This window comes from Oncorhynchus gorbuscha, linkage group LG14, assembly GCF_021184085.1.
Source record: "Oncorhynchus gorbuscha isolate QuinsamMale2020 ecotype Even-year linkage group LG14, OgorEven_v1.0, whole genome shotgun sequence".
Classification (NCBI taxonomy): Eukaryota; Metazoa; Chordata; class Actinopteri; order Salmoniformes; family Salmonidae; genus Oncorhynchus; species Oncorhynchus gorbuscha.
The window spans coordinates 71,644,643-71,662,557 of NC_060186.1; the positions used below are offsets into that span (position 1 = coordinate 71,644,643).

The 17,915-nt window shown below is 41.5% G+C and overlaps 1 protein-coding gene across 1 annotated transcript in view; it reads left to right on the forward strand.

Annotated features, from left to right (window-relative positions):
- LOC123995379 (alpha-(1,6)-fucosyltransferase-like) overlaps positions 1 to 17,915 on the forward strand; it is a 207,580-nt gene that overhangs the window by 156,981 nt on the left and 32,684 nt on the right. The gene's annotated exons all lie outside the window — the stretch shown is intronic.

Below are 17,915 nucleotides of genomic sequence, written 5' to 3' on the forward strand. Positions count from 1 at the left end.
GCGTGGCTATTGCGATCCATGTTTAATGAAACAAAGTAAACACGAATCAAATACAAAAACGTAACACGAAAACCGAAACAGCCTAATACTGGTGCAAAGTAACACAGAGACAGAACAAGGACAATCACCCACAAAACAGGCTACCTAAATATGGTTCCCAATCAGAGACAATGATTAACACCTACCTCTGATTGAGAACCATCAGGCCAAACATAGAAATAGACAAACCAGACACACAACATAGAATGCCCACCCAGCTCACGTCCTGACCAACACTAAAACAAGGAAAACACATACGAACGATGGTCAGAACGTGACAGCATTTTTGGTTGCAGATGTAACCCTTTGGATTCCATGTAAAAACCGATATCCAATATTTATTATAACAAGAGGGGTAGGCAAAAGTCAGGTCGGGTACAGGTGAGAGTTCATAAACCAGTCCAAACAGTACAAAACGGTAGGCAGGCTCGAGGTCAGGGACAGGCAGAGTGGTCAGGCAGGCGGGCTCAGAGTCAGGACAGGCAAGGGTCAAAACCAGGAGGGCAAGCAGCGAGAGACTGGGACACGCAGGAGCTGAGACACAAAAACGCTGGTTGACTTGACAAACTGGCACAGAGAGACAGATAACACAGTGATAAATACACCAGGGATATAAAGTGACAACTGGAGGGGGTGGAGATGAGCACAAGGACAGGTGAAACAGATCAGGGTGTGACAGGTGCAGCACATGCGGCCTACAAAGTTAGAAATATAGGCTAGCGAATTTGATTTTAAAATGTTAAATATAATAGGTCTTTCTTTTATAATTAGTAGGCTGACGTATACATACTGTACTTTTCATAATATTTCCTTGAATGTTATTACCCCTCTTTCTATATTTCTCTCTATATTGTTCCCTCATTCCTTAACATTTGTGGTAGTGGTGGAGTAGGGGCCTGAGGGCACACAGTGTTGTGAAGTCTGTCAATGTATTGTAATGTTTTTAAAATAGTATAAACTGCCTTAATTTTGCTGGACCCCAGGAAGAGGAGCTGGGGGGGATCCATAATCAATACAAATACAAATTCCTTCCTCACTTTTGACAGTTAATTTAAATAAGTTATTATCTTCATCTTTCCAATGACATCCTTGAATAATATAGAATTAATAATATAGAATTAGGTGCAGATGGCTTTCTCTTCACAAAGATTGAATGGTTATAGTCTGAATAAATAACTGTCATAGCCCACAACCATCACATGTTCACTCCGCTTTCAAACTACCAGTGAGTTGGATTGGCTGCTTTATTTAATGTTCAAAAAACAATGTCCAGCAAGACTTGAAGATCTAAGGAGCGTTTTGTAAGGAGATGGGCCATCGGAGCACAGGTCCCAACTAGACAGAGGCTCGTTAGAAGCTTATAATGCATATCCCATCATTCATTAGATACATATAAGGCTAATACAGCATCACATGTACAGTCGTGGTCAAAAGTTTTGAGAATGACACAAATATTAATTTTCACAAAGTTTGCTGCTTCAGTGTCTTGAGATATTTTTGTCAGATGTTACTATGGAATACTGATGTATAATTACAAGCATTTCATATACAGTGCCTTGCGAAAGTATTCGGCCCCCTTGAACTTTCCGACCTTTTGCCACATTTCAGGCTTCAAACATAAAGATATAAAACTGTATTGTTTTGTGAAGAATCAACAACAAGTGGGACACAATCATGAAGTGGAACGACATTTATTGGATATTTCAAACTTTTTTAACAAATCAAAAACTGAAAAATTGGGCGTGCAAAATTATTCAGCCCCTTTTGTTATGCAGGTGAATGAGGACCCAAAAGCGACTTGGCGAAAACAGAGTCTTTATTCCAGTAAAGCAAAATACAATCAAAAAACACAATTTCCACTCGTAATGACGAGAACAGACTGGAGACTCGATCTTGAACAGCAGGTTGCCTCGGGAAGGCACTTGAACTTAGCAGACTCAGACACCTGCTCACCACGCAGCATCTGAGGGAAACACGACACGACAGGGCAATACATAGACACAGCACGGTGAACAATAGATAAGGATCCGACAGGGCAGGAACGGAAAACAAGGAGAGAAATAGGGACTCTAATCAGGGAAAAGAATAGGGAACAGGTGTGGGAAGACTAAATGATTGATTAGGGGAATAGGAACAGCTGGGAGCAGGAACGGAACGATAGAGAGAAGAGAGAGAGGAAGGGAGAGAGAAAAAGGGGAACGAACCTAAAAAGACCAGCAGGGGGAAACGAACAGAAGGGAAAGCATAATGACAAGACAATATATGACAAAACATGACACCTTTACTTTCATTGAAGCAAACTCTCTCCAGAAGTTCAGTGAGGATCTCTGAATGATCCAATGTTGACCTAAATGACTAATGATGATAAATACAATCCACCTGTGTGTAATAAAGTCTCCGTATAAATGCTTTAAACCTCCCAAGGAGCACTGTGCAAGCGATAATATTGAAATGGAAGGAGTATCAGACCACTGCAAATCTACCAAGACCTGGCCGTCCCTCTAAACTTTCAGCTCATACAAGGAGAAGACTGATCAGAAATGCCACCAAGAGGCCCATGATCACTCTGGATGAACTGCAGAGATCTACAGCGGAGGTGGGAGAATCTGTCCATAGGACAACAATCAGTCGTATATTGCACAAATCTGGCCTTTATGGAAGAGTGGCAAGAAGAAAGCCATTTCTTAAAGATATCCATAAAAAGTGTTGTTTAATCTCTTGCTCCTATCTGACACGCAGGCGTCCCATCTAGACATCTGGAAATGCAAATGCACTACGCTAAATGCTAATAGTACTAGTTAAAACTCAAACGTTCATTAAATACACATGCAGGGTATTGAATTAAAGCTACACTCGTTGTGAATCCAGGCAACAAGTCAGATTTTTAAAATGCTTTTCGGCGAAAGCATGAGAAGCTATTATCTGATAGCATGTAACACCCCAAAAGACCCGCAGGGGGACGTAAACAAAATAATTAGCATAGTCGTCGCTACACAAACCGCACAAATAAAATATAAAACATTCATTACCTTTGACCATCTTCTTTGTTGGCACTCCTAGATGTCCCATAATCACTATTGGGTCTTTTTTTCGATTAAATCGGTCCATATATAGCCTAGATATCGATCTATGAAGACTGTGTGATAAACGGAAAAAAATAGCGTCTTATAACGTAACGTCATTTTTTTTTATTAGAAAAGTCGACGATAAACTTTCACAAAACACTTCGAAATACTTTTGTAATGCAACTTTAGGTATTAGTACACGTTAATGAGCGACCAAATTGATCACGAGGCGATGTATATTCTTTAGCTGTCCGTCTGGAAATAATGTCTGGGTAAATCTCAACCAAAATATCCAGTCGGAGACTTGAACAAATGGCTTGTCTCTTCTTCGTTTGACCAAGAAACAAAGCCTAGGCTAATGACAAGACTGTTGACATCATGTGGAAGCTGTAGGTATTGCAACCTCAGCCCCATTTATTGTGGTTCGCCTTTATCAATGGGTTGAAGTGGCGGATGGATATATATTTCCATTTTCAGTGATCAGATTTTCCTGCGCTTTTCGATGAAACGCACGTTCTGTTATAGTCACAGCCGTGATTTAACCAGTTTTATAAACGTCTTGAGTGTTTTCTATCCACACATACTAATCATATGCATATACTATATTGCTGGCATGAGCAGCAGGGCGCTGAAATGTTGCGCAATTTTTAACAGAATGTTCGAAAAAGTAGGGGGTAGGAGTAACAGGTTAAAGTTTGCCACAAGCCACCTGAGAGACACACCAAACATGTGGAAGAAGGTGCTCTGGTCAGATGAAACCAAATTTGAACTTTTTGGCAACAATGCAAAACGTTATGTTTGGCGTAAAAGCAACACAGCTCATCACTCTGAACACACCATCCCCACTGTCAAACATAGTGGTGGCAGCATCATGGTGTGAGCCTGCTTTTCTTCAGCAGGGACAGGGAAGATGGTTAAAATTGATGGGGAGATGGATGGAGCTAAATACAGGACCATTCTGGAAGAAAACCTGATGGAGTCTGCAAAAGACCTAAGACTGGGACGGAGATTTGTCTTCCAACAAGACAATGATCCAAAACATAAAGCAAACTGTACAATGGAATGGTTCAAAAATAAACATATCCAGGTGTTAGAATGGCCAAGTCAAAGTCCAGACCTGAATCCAATCGAGAATCTGTGGAAAGAACTGAAAACTGCTGTTCACAAATGCTCTCCATCCAACCTCACTGAGCTCGAGCTGTTTTGCAAGGAGGAATGGGAAGAAAAATTCAGTCTCTCAATGTGCAAAACTGATAGAGACATACCCCAAGCGACTTACAGCTGTAATCGCAGCAAAAGGTGATGCTACAAAGTATTAACTTAAGGGGGCTGAATAATTTTGCACGCCCAATTTTTCAGTTTTTGATTTGTTAAAAAAGTTTGAAATATCCAATAAATGTCGTTCCACTTCATGATTGTGTCCCACTTGTTGTTGATTCTTCACAAAAAAATACAGTTTTATATCTTTATGTTTGAACAGACAGATTATTTCACTTATAATTCACTGTATCACAATTCCAGTGGGTCAGAAGTTTACATACACTAAATTGACTGTGCCTTTAAACAGCTTGTAAAATCCCAGAAAATTATGTAATGGCTTTAGCTTCTGGTAGGCTAATTGACATCATTTGTGTAATTTGGAGGTGTACCTGTGGATGTATTTCAAGGCCTACCTTAAAACGTAGTGCCACTTTGCTTGACATCATGGGAAAAGCCATGACCTCAGCAAAAAAAATCTGGTACATCCTTGGGAGCAATTTCCAAACGCCTGAAGGTACCACGTGCATCTGAACAAACAATAGTACATAAGCACAAATACCATGGGACCACGCAGCCGCCAAACCACTCATGAAGGAGACGCATTCTGAGATGAACGTACTTAGGTGAGAAGTGCAAATCAATCCCAGAACAACAGCAAAGGACCTTGTGAAGATGCTGGAGGAAACAAGTACAAAAGTATCTATATCCACAATAAAAACGAGTCCTATATCGACATAACCTGAAATACCGCTCAGCAAGGAAGAAGCCACTGCTCCAAAACCTCCATAAAAAAGCCAGACCATGGTTTGCAACTGCACATGGGGATAAAGATCATACTTTTTGGGGAAATGTCCTCTGGCCTGATGAAACAAAAATGGAACTGTTTGGCTATAATGACCATCGTCATGTTTGGAGGAAAAAGGGGGAGGCTTGCAAGCCGAAGAACACCATCCCAACCGTGAAGCACGGGGGTGGCAGCATCGTGTTGTGGGGGTGCTTTGCTGCAGGAGGGACTGGTGTACTTCACAAAATAGATAGCATCATGAGGTAGGAAAATTATGTGGATATATTGAAGCAAACTTTCAAGACATCAGTCAGGAAGTTAAAGCTTGGTCGCAAATGGGTCTTCCAAATGGACAATGACCCCAAGCATACTTCAAAAAATTGTGGCAAAATGGCTTAAGGACTATAAAGTCAAGGTATTGGAGTGGCCATCACAAACTCAGTTACACCATCACTGTCAGGAGGAATGGGCCAATATTATTCTGACATTTCACATTCTTAAAATAAAGTGATGATCCTAACTGACCTAAGACAGGTAATTTTTACTAGGATTAAATGTCAGGAATTGTGAAAAATGGAGTTTAAATGTATTTGGCGAAGGTGTATGTAAACTTCCATCTTCAACTGTATATATATCAATCTTGAACAGGACTATCTATTTTGCCGTTTCAATGGAATTGATGAGAGAGAGAGGAAGACCGCTCAGGGTGCTCCGATTTAAAGCATCGATATTCGAGTGATAGGCTGTTTCAAAACTGATCGATATTCGAGTGATAGGCTGTTTCAAAACTCATCGATATTCCAGTGATAGGCTGTTTCAAAACTCATCGATATTCCAGTGATAGGCTGTTTCAATACTCATCGATATTCCAGTGATAGGCTGTTTCAAAACTCATCGATATTCCAGTGATAGGCTGTTTCAAAACTCATCGATATTCCAGTGATAGGCTGTTTCAAAACTCATCGATATTCCAGTGATAGGCTGTTTCAATACTCATCGATATTCCAGTGATAGGCTGTTTCAATACTCATCGATATTCCAGTGATAGGCTGTTTCAATAACTATTCCAGTGATAGGCTGTTTCAAAACTATTCCAGTGATAGGCTGTTTTAAAACTCATCGATATTCCAGTGATAGGCTGTTTCAATACTCATCGATATTCGAGTGACAGGCTGTTTCAATACTCATCGATATTCCAGTGATAGGCTGTTTCAAAACTCATCGATATTCCAGTGATAGGCTGTTTTAAAACTCATCGATATTCGAGTGACAGGCTGTTTCAAAACTCTGCAGCTGCAATAAAAAAATACATCTTTACAATAAAAAATGAATATGAGCTGCAAAATTAGTGGTAAATTAGACACTCATTCAGTCCTTATATTAGTGTAGCATAGGCTATGCTGCAGCAAATGTAGGCCTACCTGTCACAAGGAAAACCCTGTACCATGATGAGATGATATGTCTACATGCATTGTGAACTGCACTCCGTACTGAGATGGTCTGTCTCCACAATGAGCCTTGATGATTAATCACGCTGAGAGCGGAGAGAAAGCCATGGAGAAGCTATATTTAGACATTGCATATCATTTATCAGTTCCATTTCACATCATACTCTTGATATAAATCATTTACTACAATTGACTGGTTTCTCACAGTTATTTATCCTGTGAAAAGGGAGGGCGGTAAATCTCTGGGTTCCCACCATTCAACCCTATCTGCTAGTGTTAGCTTCTGCATAAGTAGACCTACTAGCCTCCACCTGCGATGGTGTTTCATCAATCTTAGGTCATTTGTCATGAGCGTGATCAGATATGTTTCAAGTTTAAATGTTGCATGCACATGTAGTGAAATGCCTTTCTTGCCACCTCTAAACCCATCAATGCAGTTCAATATAATCATAGTATTAAAAATAATAATAATAAATGCCATTTAGCAGACGCTTTTATCCAAAGCGACTTACAGTCATGTGTGCATACATTCTACGTATGAGTGGTCCCGGGAATCGAACCCACTACCCTGGCGTTACAAGCGCCATGCTCTACCAACTGAGCTACAGAAGGACCACAAAATAACATAAGGTAGAACAAATACATACAAATAAAATGATAACGAGTAGTAAGTAAGCTACAGTATATACTGGGTCAGTTCCAATACCATATTTACAATGTTCAGGGATACTAGAGTGATAGAGATAGATATGAAAAGGGTTAGGTGACTAGGCATCAGGATATACAGTGGGGAAAAAAGTATTTAGTCAATTGTGCACTTAAATAGATGAGAGAGGCCTGTAATTTTCAACATAGGTACACTTCAACTATGACAGACAAAATGAGAAAAAAATCACATTGTAGGATTTTGAATGAATTGATTTGCAAATTATGGTGGAAAATACGTTTTTGGTCACCTACAAACAAGCAAGAGTTCTGGCTCTCACAGACCTGTAACTTTCTTTAAGAGGCTCCTCTGTCCTCCACTTGTTACCTGTATTAATGGCACCTGTTTGAACTTGTTATCAGTATAAAAGACACCTGTCCACAACCTCAAACAGTCCAAACTCCACTATAGCCAAGACCAAAGAGCTGTCAAAGACCACCAGAAACAAAATTGTAGACCTGCACCAGGCTGGGAAGACTGAATCTGCAATAGGTAAGCAGCTTGGTTTGAGGAAATCAACTGTGGGGAGCAATTATTAGGAAATGGAAGACATACAAGACCACTGATAATCTCCCTCGATCTGGGGCTCCACGCAAGAGATCACCCCGTGGGGTCAAAATGATCACAAGAACGGTGAGCAAAAATCCCAGAACCACACGGAGGGTCCTAGTGAATGACCTGCAGAGAGCGTGGACCAAAGTAACAAACGCCTACCATCAGTAACACACTACGCTGCCAGGGACTCATCCTGCAGTGCCAGACGTGTCCCCCTGCTTAAGCCAGTACATGTCCAGGCCCGTCTGAAGATTGCTAGAGAGCATTTGCATGATCCAAAAGAAGATTGAGAGAATGTCATATGGTCAGATGAAACCAAAATATAACTTTTTGGTAAAAACTCAACTCGTCGTATTTGGAGGACAAAGAATGCTGAGTTGCATCCAAAGAACACCATACCTACTGTGAAGCATGGGGGTGGAAACATCATGCTTTGGGGCTGTTTTTCTGCAAAGGGACCAGGACGACTGATCCGTGTAAAGGAAAGAATGAATGGGGCCATGTATCGTGAGATTTTGAGTGAAAACCTCCATCCATCAGCAAGGGCATTGAAGATGAAACGTGGCTGGGTCTTTCAGCATGACAATGATTCCAAACACACCGCCCGGGCAACGAAACACCTTCGGAAGGTAGAAGGGTCGACGTTTGACCATCAGGTATTCCAAGATATCAGTGTTAGCTGTCTTAACAATGGGTTAAGACTTCCACTGCGCTCGAGTCAGCACACCATTTGTTGTTAATGAAGAGGCAAACCCCTCCCTCTCTCGATTTCCCTGACTCCACTGTCTTGTTCGCTTGGTGAATGGAGAATCCCATCCAGTTGGAGAGCCATGAGGGGTATCTTGTCCAAAAGCCATGTTTCAGAAAAGCAGAAAATATTGCAGTTACGAGAGTACCGTTGTTAGCAGATCCACGATTGGTGGTCACACATCTTATTATCAAGTGACTGTACATTGGCCAGGAGATTGGTGTGACAATACAGAGGCGGATGCAAGATGCAAGCAACGATGGTTTAATAAATACAGTTTACAGCAGCAACAGGACAGACAGACCCAGGGACTAGGGCGCATCTTCCGATGATAGCGTGCTGAGAAATCCAGGGGTGTGTGTCCGGATAGGTAGGAAGGAGCACAGCAGATAATCCACACAAGGGTGGCGAGAGATGAGCACGGACACACGACACAACCTCAGGGAAGTAACAACACAACCTCAGGGAAGTAACAACGATCTGACAACAAGAAACACTGGTTACAGAACATATAAAGGGAAGATAAGTGGTTCCAGCTGGCACAGACAATCAGGCCGAGATTGGGAACCACGCCCACACAAACACGAGAGAGAGAGAGAGAGAGAGAGAGAAGAGAAAAGAGAAAGAGAGAGGGAGGCAGTGGATTCATGAACCGTGACAATTGGAGGTAAGAGGTGGATGGTTTTCCCCTCAACTTAACCTCTCCAGGATCCCCCCTCTCTTGCCACTGTAAAGTTGGTGTTTGGGTAGAATTACAGAAAGAACCCAGGGCAGATGCATCAAAGTTGAAACCGTAATTGAGGTAAATAACTGAGATCTGATCTTCAAAAGTCATTGTCGGTTATAATAAATGATAGTGGATACATTTCATGAAAATAAAGTAAAAATAAATGCCAAAATTAAATGTCCAAAAAATAGCAATGTTAGGTCGGAGCTCGCAAAACGAGGACCATACATTATGGCACCATCTTTATAGCGTTTTGTAGCACCACTTTGTCTTGCCTTTTGTTTGTCCATCTTGAACAACGCACTCACTCCATCTCAGTCCAACCTGATTCACCCAACTTAAAAAAAACTTGATAGCTAACACACCTGACTCCAATAATCACCTAATCATGAACTTCAGTTTAGAATGCAGTTTGATTAATGTTTTGCTAGGGATGGAGAAAAAGTATGAGACCAATCAGGCCTTCGAGGACTGGAGTTGCCCACCTCTGGCCTATTAGGTGAGCAGCTCGAGGCGGGCTGACGCCGGCGCCGCTGACAAATTGGCTCAACAGATTTTCTGTCTGACTCACCTACTAGCCATATAGATTGGACAACACAAACACTTTGCTTGCTAAATGTGGATATTAGAAAGGAGGGGTACTGTCAAAACTATTTTGTATCAAATGCAGACATACTCTAGGTGAGCTCGTGAGCCCACCTGCCTTGCAGGGGCTGCGGTAGTTTCCGATACAACAGTGACCCAAAAACAAAAATGGTTCTACCTGGAAACAAAAAGGGTTCCTCTATGGGGACAATCAAATAACTATTTTTTCTAAGAGTGTATACAGACACGTACATATGCAAGAACACAAACCCACACACACGTGAAAACACGTTTACACACATGCGTAAACACACACACGCACACTCTTTCTCACATCAGCTCTTCTCTACTTAACACAAGCCATACCTGTCAGAATCACTTAGATGCAACACACTGCTATCTGATACATGTATATCATCTATCCTGTCACACACACACACTCACAAAGACACTCACACAAACACCATCCCCAACACACACTTTGTCATCCTCTCATATACCCTTCACTAGACCAATGAAGTGGATGCTAAGCTACAGGACTGTTTCGCTAGCACAGACTGGAATTTGTTTCGGAGCACAATGAGGAGTTTACCACATCAGTCAATGGGCTTCGTTAATAAGTGCATCGAAGACGTTGTCCCCACAGTGACCGTATGTACGTACATATCTCAACCAGAAGCCATGAATTACAGGCAACAAACTCACTGAGCTAAAAGTTAGAGCTGCTGCTTTCAAGGAGTGGGACATTAATCCTGACACTTAAGAAATCCCACTATGACCACCAGAATCTCTATTGCACCTCACACTGCCCTCCTCTACCTGGAGAAAAGGAACACCTACATGAGAATACTGTTCATTGACTATAGCTTAGCGTTCAACATCATTGCCCCCTCCAAGGTCATCACTAAGAAAAGGAACCTGGGACTGAACACCTCTCTCTGCAACTGGATCCTGGACTCCCTAACGGGCTGCCCCCAGGTGGTGCGGGTAGGCAAAAACACATCCGCCACACTGACCATCAACACGGGGGCCCCTCAGGGGTGTGCGCTTAGTCCCCTCCTGTGCACCCACGACTGTGTGGCTGCGCATGACTCAAATACCATCATTATTAAGTTTGCTGACGACACGACGGTGATAGGCCTGATCAACGATGAGACAGCCAACAGGGAGGAGGTCATAAACCTGGCAGTGTGGTGCCAGGACAGCAACCTCTCCCTCAATGTCAGCAAGACACAGGATCTGATCGTGGACTACAGGAAATGCTGGGCTGAGCACGCCCCCATTCACATCAATAGGGCTGTAGTGGAACGGGTCGAGAGCTTCAACTTCCTCAGTGTCCACATCACTAAGGATCTATCATGGTACACACACACCAACACAGTTGTGAAGAGGGCATGGCAATACCTTTTCCCCCTCAGGAGGCTGAAAAGATTTGGCATAGGGCCCTTAGATCCTCAAAACCTTTTACAGCTGCACCATTCAGAGCATATTGACTGACTGATTCAGGAAACTAGGCGTATGTCGCAAGTCACGACTTCATGAGAGCCGTTTGAAGGTAAAAAAAAACATTTATTTTATCAAAATGCATTTTTTGGAGAAAAGGCTTCTTGAACATGTGAACTTTCATGTGCCTCAATAACAAACTCGTATGCCATCTGAAAATACGAATACAATTTTTTAAATATGAGCCTTGTTGGTTAAGCCACAGATAAAGTGAGCAACCTTCCCACTAGCCATGATTGGCTGAGATCATGAGTGGGCTGGACATGCCGAGAGAGGAGTTCGGATTGGACTGCCATAGAAGCTCGTCAGTCTATGTTGGTAATCTTGACGAACGTGGCTTTAAAAAACATCTATTGCGTAGTGGAGCTGCATAGGTGTGGCACTCCACTTTCTAGAGAATCAAGTTTTGAAATCAGTGGAATTAGAATATGATAGCTAAAGAGATTGAGGAAACACCTTTCTCCAGATTACATCTTCAAACTAAGAGAGACAGAGAGACACGTAAAGTAAGAAAATCTAGCATTAGCTAGCTAACATTACATTTTCAGATATTACACGTTTTCTCATTTTGACAGAAAGTGGATTCAGTTAGCTGGCTGGCTCCCTAGCTAATGTTATTATTTCTTTCCCAGAGCCGTTTGCTATTCTAGTTAGAACCTAATGTTAGCTAACTAACATTGAACATGGTTGGTTACTGTGGCATCACTGTGGCATTGTTGGCACTGTTCAGTGTTGTTTAACTAGCTAACGTTAGCTGGTTGGCTCGTTAGTTAACGTTATGTGAAGTGTGTGAACTTACATTATGTTTACCTAGCTAGGTACATTGTTTACCTAGCTAGCAAGCTATATTATATATATATATATATATACACAACAGATACCAAAAGACAGAAATATACAAACAAGAAAGAGTACATAAACCAAACAGACATTACATATCAAGATTCATTTTCAATTTGTTAAATACTTTTATGATGCGTATTTCTTTTTTGTTTTTACATTTTCTGATCATTTCAAAATAATATTTTAATTATATCTTAAATAATGTGAAAGGGGGTTTGTTCTCCGCCCACTTCATTTTATGGATAAAGAATCTTCCATTAATTTTTTTTTTTTAATAACAATGAAAGTTAAATCAGAGTCCATATCATTTGGTTCAAAATAAAACATAATATCAGAGTCCTTCATATTAATATTGATTGTTGTTTCTTTTCAAATAAAATCTTCGAACTCACCACAATCTTCTGACATGAGAGCAGTCCCAAAATAAATGGTCAAGAGTCTCTGGGTCACAATCACAAAATAGACATTAGTTATCAATAGCTATTTTACATCTGGGTGTAATAAAGGTCTTTACAGGGTAGATTCTATGAATGAGTTTGTATGATAGTTCTTTTACCTTAGATATACAATATTTACCAGATAACAAAGAAACTTTGTTCCAGTTCACTTGTCCTAGGGCTGCATGCCAGTACATTTTAGCAGTGGAAATAGTAACATATTGACAATTTGATACTCCTTAGGAGTGAATGTAACATTGTGTGTTCTAATAAATTCTGGATAATCATATACAGTGCCTTGCGAAAGTATTCGGCCCCCTTGAACTTTGCGACCTTTTGCCACATTTCAGGCTTCAAACATAAAGATATAAAACTGTATTTTTTGTGAAGAATCAACAACAAGTGGGACACAATCATGAAGTGGAACGACATTTATTGGATATTTAAAACTTTTTTAACAAATCAAAAACTGAAAAATTGGGCGTGCAAAATTATTCAGCCCCTTTACTTTCAGTGCAGCAAACTCTCTCCAGAAGTTCAGTGAGGATCTCTGAATGATCCAATGTTGACCTAAATGACTAATGATGATAAATACAATCCACCTGTGTGTAATCAAGTCTCCGTATAAATGCACCTGCACTGTGATAGTCTCAGAGGTCCGTTAAAAGCGCAGAGAGCATCATGAAGAACAAGGAACACACCAGATAGGTCCGAGATACTGTTGTGAAGAAGTTTAAAGCCGGATTTGGATACAAAAACATTTCCCAAGCTTTAAACATCCCAAGGAGCACTGTGCAAGCGATAATATTGAAATGGAAGGAGTATCAGACCACTGCAAATCTACCAAGACCTGGCTGTCCCTCTAAACTTTCAGCTCATACAAGGAGAAGACTGATCAGAGATGCAGCCAAGAGGCCCATGATCACTCTGGATGAACTGCAGAGATCTACAGCTGAGGTGGGAGACTCTGTCCATAGGACAACAATCAGTCGTATATTGCACAAATCTGGCCTTTATGGAAGAGTGGCAAGAAGAAAGCCATTTCTTAATGATATCCATAAAAAGTGTTTAAAGTTTGCCACAAGCCACCTGGGAGACACCAAACATGTGGAAGAAGGTGCTCTGGTCAGATGAAACCAAAATTGAACTTTTTGTCAACAATGCAAAACGTTATGTTTGTCGTAAAAGCAACACAGCGCATCCCCCTTAACCCCTCATCCCCACTGTCAAACATGGTGGTGGCAGCATCATGGTTTGGGCCTGCTTTTCTTCAGCAGGGACAGGGAAGATGGTTAAAATTGATGGGAAGATGTATGGAGCCAAATACAGGACCATTCTGGAAGAAAACCTGATGGAGTCTGCAAAAGACCTGAGACTGGGACGGAGATTTGTCTTCCAACAAGACAATGATCCAAAACATAAAGCAAAATCTACAATGGAATGGTTCAAAAATAAACATATCCAGGTGTTAGAATGGCCAAGTCAAAGTCCAGACCTGAATCCAATCGAGAATCTGTGGAAAGAACTGAAAACTGCTGTTCACAAATGCTCTCCATCCAACCTCACTGAGCTCGAGCTGTTTTGCAAGGAGGAATGGGAAAAAAATTCAGTCTCTCAATGTGCAAAACTGATAGAGACATACCCCAAGCGACTTACAGCTGTAATCGCAGCAAAAGGTGGCGCTACAAAGTATTAACTTAAAAGGGCTGAATAATTTTGCACGCCCAATTTTTCAGTTTTTGATTTGTTAAAAAAGTTTGAAATATCCAATAAATGTCATTCCACTCCATGATTGTGTCCCACTTGTTGTTGATTCTTCACAAAAATACAGTTTTATATCTTTATGTTTGAAGCCTGAAATGTGGCAAAAGGTCGCAAAGTTCAAGGGGGGCGAATACTTTCGCAAGGCACTGTAGTTGTCCATCATTATTCAATAATTGTTTAACCCAAATAATGTTCTTGTCAAACCAGTTCTGGAAAAATAAAGACTTGTTTTTGTATTTTATGTATTTATTATTCCAGATTAACACCTCCTCCTTTGCGGGATGCACAGGGGATATGGTCACTAGTGTAGCCAGGAGGTGAGGCCTCATTTAACACAGTAAATAAATCAGGCTTAAGCCATGTTTCAGTCAGGCCAATCACATCAAGATTGTAACTTTAGTTCCTGACAGAGGAACGACCAAGGCAAGGGAGGTATAAACTCATCTGGACATTCAGATTGTGATAAAAGTACACATCCAGATGAAGAAAGATCTCTTAATAACCAGGAGTTAAATATCTTTCCAATTCTCTCTACAATAGGAGAGAAATTTAAGTTGGCCCTTTATTTCAAATCAAATGTATTTGTCACATACACATGGTTAGCAGATGTTAATGTGAATGTAGCGAAATGCTTGTGCTTCTAGTTCCGACCATGCAGTAAAATCTAACAAGTAATATAACCTAACAACTTCACAACAACTACCCGATACACACAAGTGTAAAGGAATGAATGTACATAAAAATATATGAATGCTGATGCCCGTACGGCATAGGCAAGATGCAGTAGATGGTATAGAGTACAGTATATACATATGAGATGAGTAATGTAGGGTATGTAAGCATTATATAACGTTGCTAATGATACATTCATTACATACATTTTTCCATTATTAAAGTGGCTAGAGTTGAGTCAGTATGTTGGCAGCAGCCACTCAATGTTAGTGATGGCTGTTTAACAGTCTGAAGGCCTTGAGATAGAAGCTGTTTTTCAGTCTCTCTGTCCCAGCTTTGATGCACCTGTACTGACCTCGCCTTCTGGATGATAGCGGGGTGAACAGGCAATGGCTCGGGTGGTTGTTGTCCTTGATAATCCACATCAGGTGGTGTAGGTGTCCTGGAGGGCAGGTAGTTTGCCCCCGGTGATGCGTTGTGCAGACCTCACTACCCTCTGGAGAGCCTTACGGTTATGGGCGGAGCAGTTGCCGTGCCAGGCGGTGATACAGACCGACAGGATGCTCTCGATTGTGCATCTGTAAAAGTTTGTGAGTGTTTTTGGTGACAAGCCAAATTTCTTCAGTCTCCTGAGGTTGACGAGGCACTGCTGCGCCTTCTGCACCACGCTGTCTGTGTGGGTGGACCATTTCAGTTTGTCCGTGATGTGTACGCCAAGGAACTTAAAACTTTCCACCCTCTCTACTACTGTCCCGTCAATGTAGATAGGGGGCTGCTCCCTCCGCTGTTTCCTGAAGTCCACGATCATCTCTTTTGTTTTGTTGACATTGAGTGTGAGGTTATTTTCATGACACCACACTCCGAGGGCCCTCACCTCCTCCCTGTAGGCCGTCTCGTCGTTGTTGGTAATCAAGCCTACCACTGTAGTGTCGTCTGCAAACTTGATGATTGAGTTGGAGGCGTGTGTGGCCACACAGTCGTGGATGAACAAGGAGTACAGGAGAGGGCTGAGAACGCACCCTTGTGGGGACCCCGTGTTGAGGATCAGCGGGGTGGAGATGTTGTTACCTACCCTCACCACCTGGGGGCGGCCCGTCCGGAAGTCCAGCACCCAGTTGCACAGGGCGAGGTCGAGACCCTGGGTCTCGAGCTTAATTACGAGTTTGGAGGGTACTATGGTGTTAAATGCTGAGCTGTAATCGAGGAACAGCATCCTTAAATAGGTATTCCTCTTGTCCAGATATTAAGATCTTTGCTAACTGTAATACCAAGAAATGTGATCACATCTTTTACAGGGATATTACATAGAGTTTAAGTCACATCTTTTCAACGCAAATAATTCACCTTCCTAATATTCAGAGATAAACCTGATACATGTGTGAAGGCATTAATACACTCAATAGCTTTCATGACTTCATTATGATCTTTCCAAAAAAATGTCATCAGCCATTTGTGAACATTTTATCTCTTTGTCTTGTATCTGAATACCCCTAAAACCAGCCTTATTTATATGAAGTGCCATAACTTGTGACCAATAAAAATAAGAAAGGATAAAATTGGGCATCCTTGTTTAATTCCAAGTCTAATGTTGAATCTTTGTGAAGTTCCATGGGATAATTTAACAGAGCTGTTACTATTATTGGAAAGTGTCTTAATTACACTTTGAAAATATTGAAAATATTGAAAATATTGACCAAAACCAAAAAATTGAGGTCCCAAAAAGAAAATAATGTTCAACTGTATCAAATGCCTTGTGTAAGTCTACAAATAAAATAAAGCTCTCTTCCAAAATGTGCTCATTGTAGTCTATCAAGTCCTGTACTAGTCGAATATTATTACACATATGTCTGCCCTTCATAAAACCAGACTGGGTTTCATCAATGATTTGGTCAAGACCTTTTTAAGTCTTTCTGCAAAGATGGATGCAAGTATCTTTCCATCATTGTTCATTAGTGTGATTGGCCTCCAATTTTCTAACATCATAGAATCTTTGTTTGGTTTTATTTATTACAGAAATTAGCCTTGTGTCATAGAAACAGGCAGGACCCCTAAATCTGTCATGCAGGTGAATGAGGACCCAAAAGCGACTTGGCGAAAACAGAGTATTTAATCCAGAATAAACTTTACAAAACAAAAAGCATAATACTACACGTAAAGACAAGAACAGACTGGAGACTTGATCGAGAACTGCAGGTTGCCTCGGGAAGGCACTTGAACCTAGCAGACTCAGACACCTGCTCACCACGCAGCATCTGAGGGAAACACGACACGACAGGGCAAAACATTGACACAGCACGGTGAATTATAAATGAGGATCCGACAGGGCAGGTACGGGAAACAAGGAGTGAAATAGGGACTCTAATCAGGGAAAAGGATCGGGAACAGGTGTGGGAAGACTAAATGATGATTAGGGGAATAGGAACAGCTGGGAGCAGGAACGGAACGATAGAGAGAAGAGAGAGCGAGAGAGTGAGAGAGGGAGGGGGAGAGAGAGGGATAGAAAGAGGGAAAGAACCTAATAAGACCAGCAGAGGGAAACGAATAGAATGGGAAGCACAGGGACAAGACAAGATAATAAATGACAAAACATGACAGTACCCCCCACTCACCGAGCGCCTCCTGGCGCACTCGAGGAGGAATCCTGGCGGCAACGGAGGAAATCATCAATGAGTGAACGGTCCAGCACGTCCCGAGACGGAACCCAACTCCTCTCCTCAGGACCGTAACCCTCCCAATCCACTAAGTATTGGTGACCCCGTCCCCGAGAACGCATGTCCAT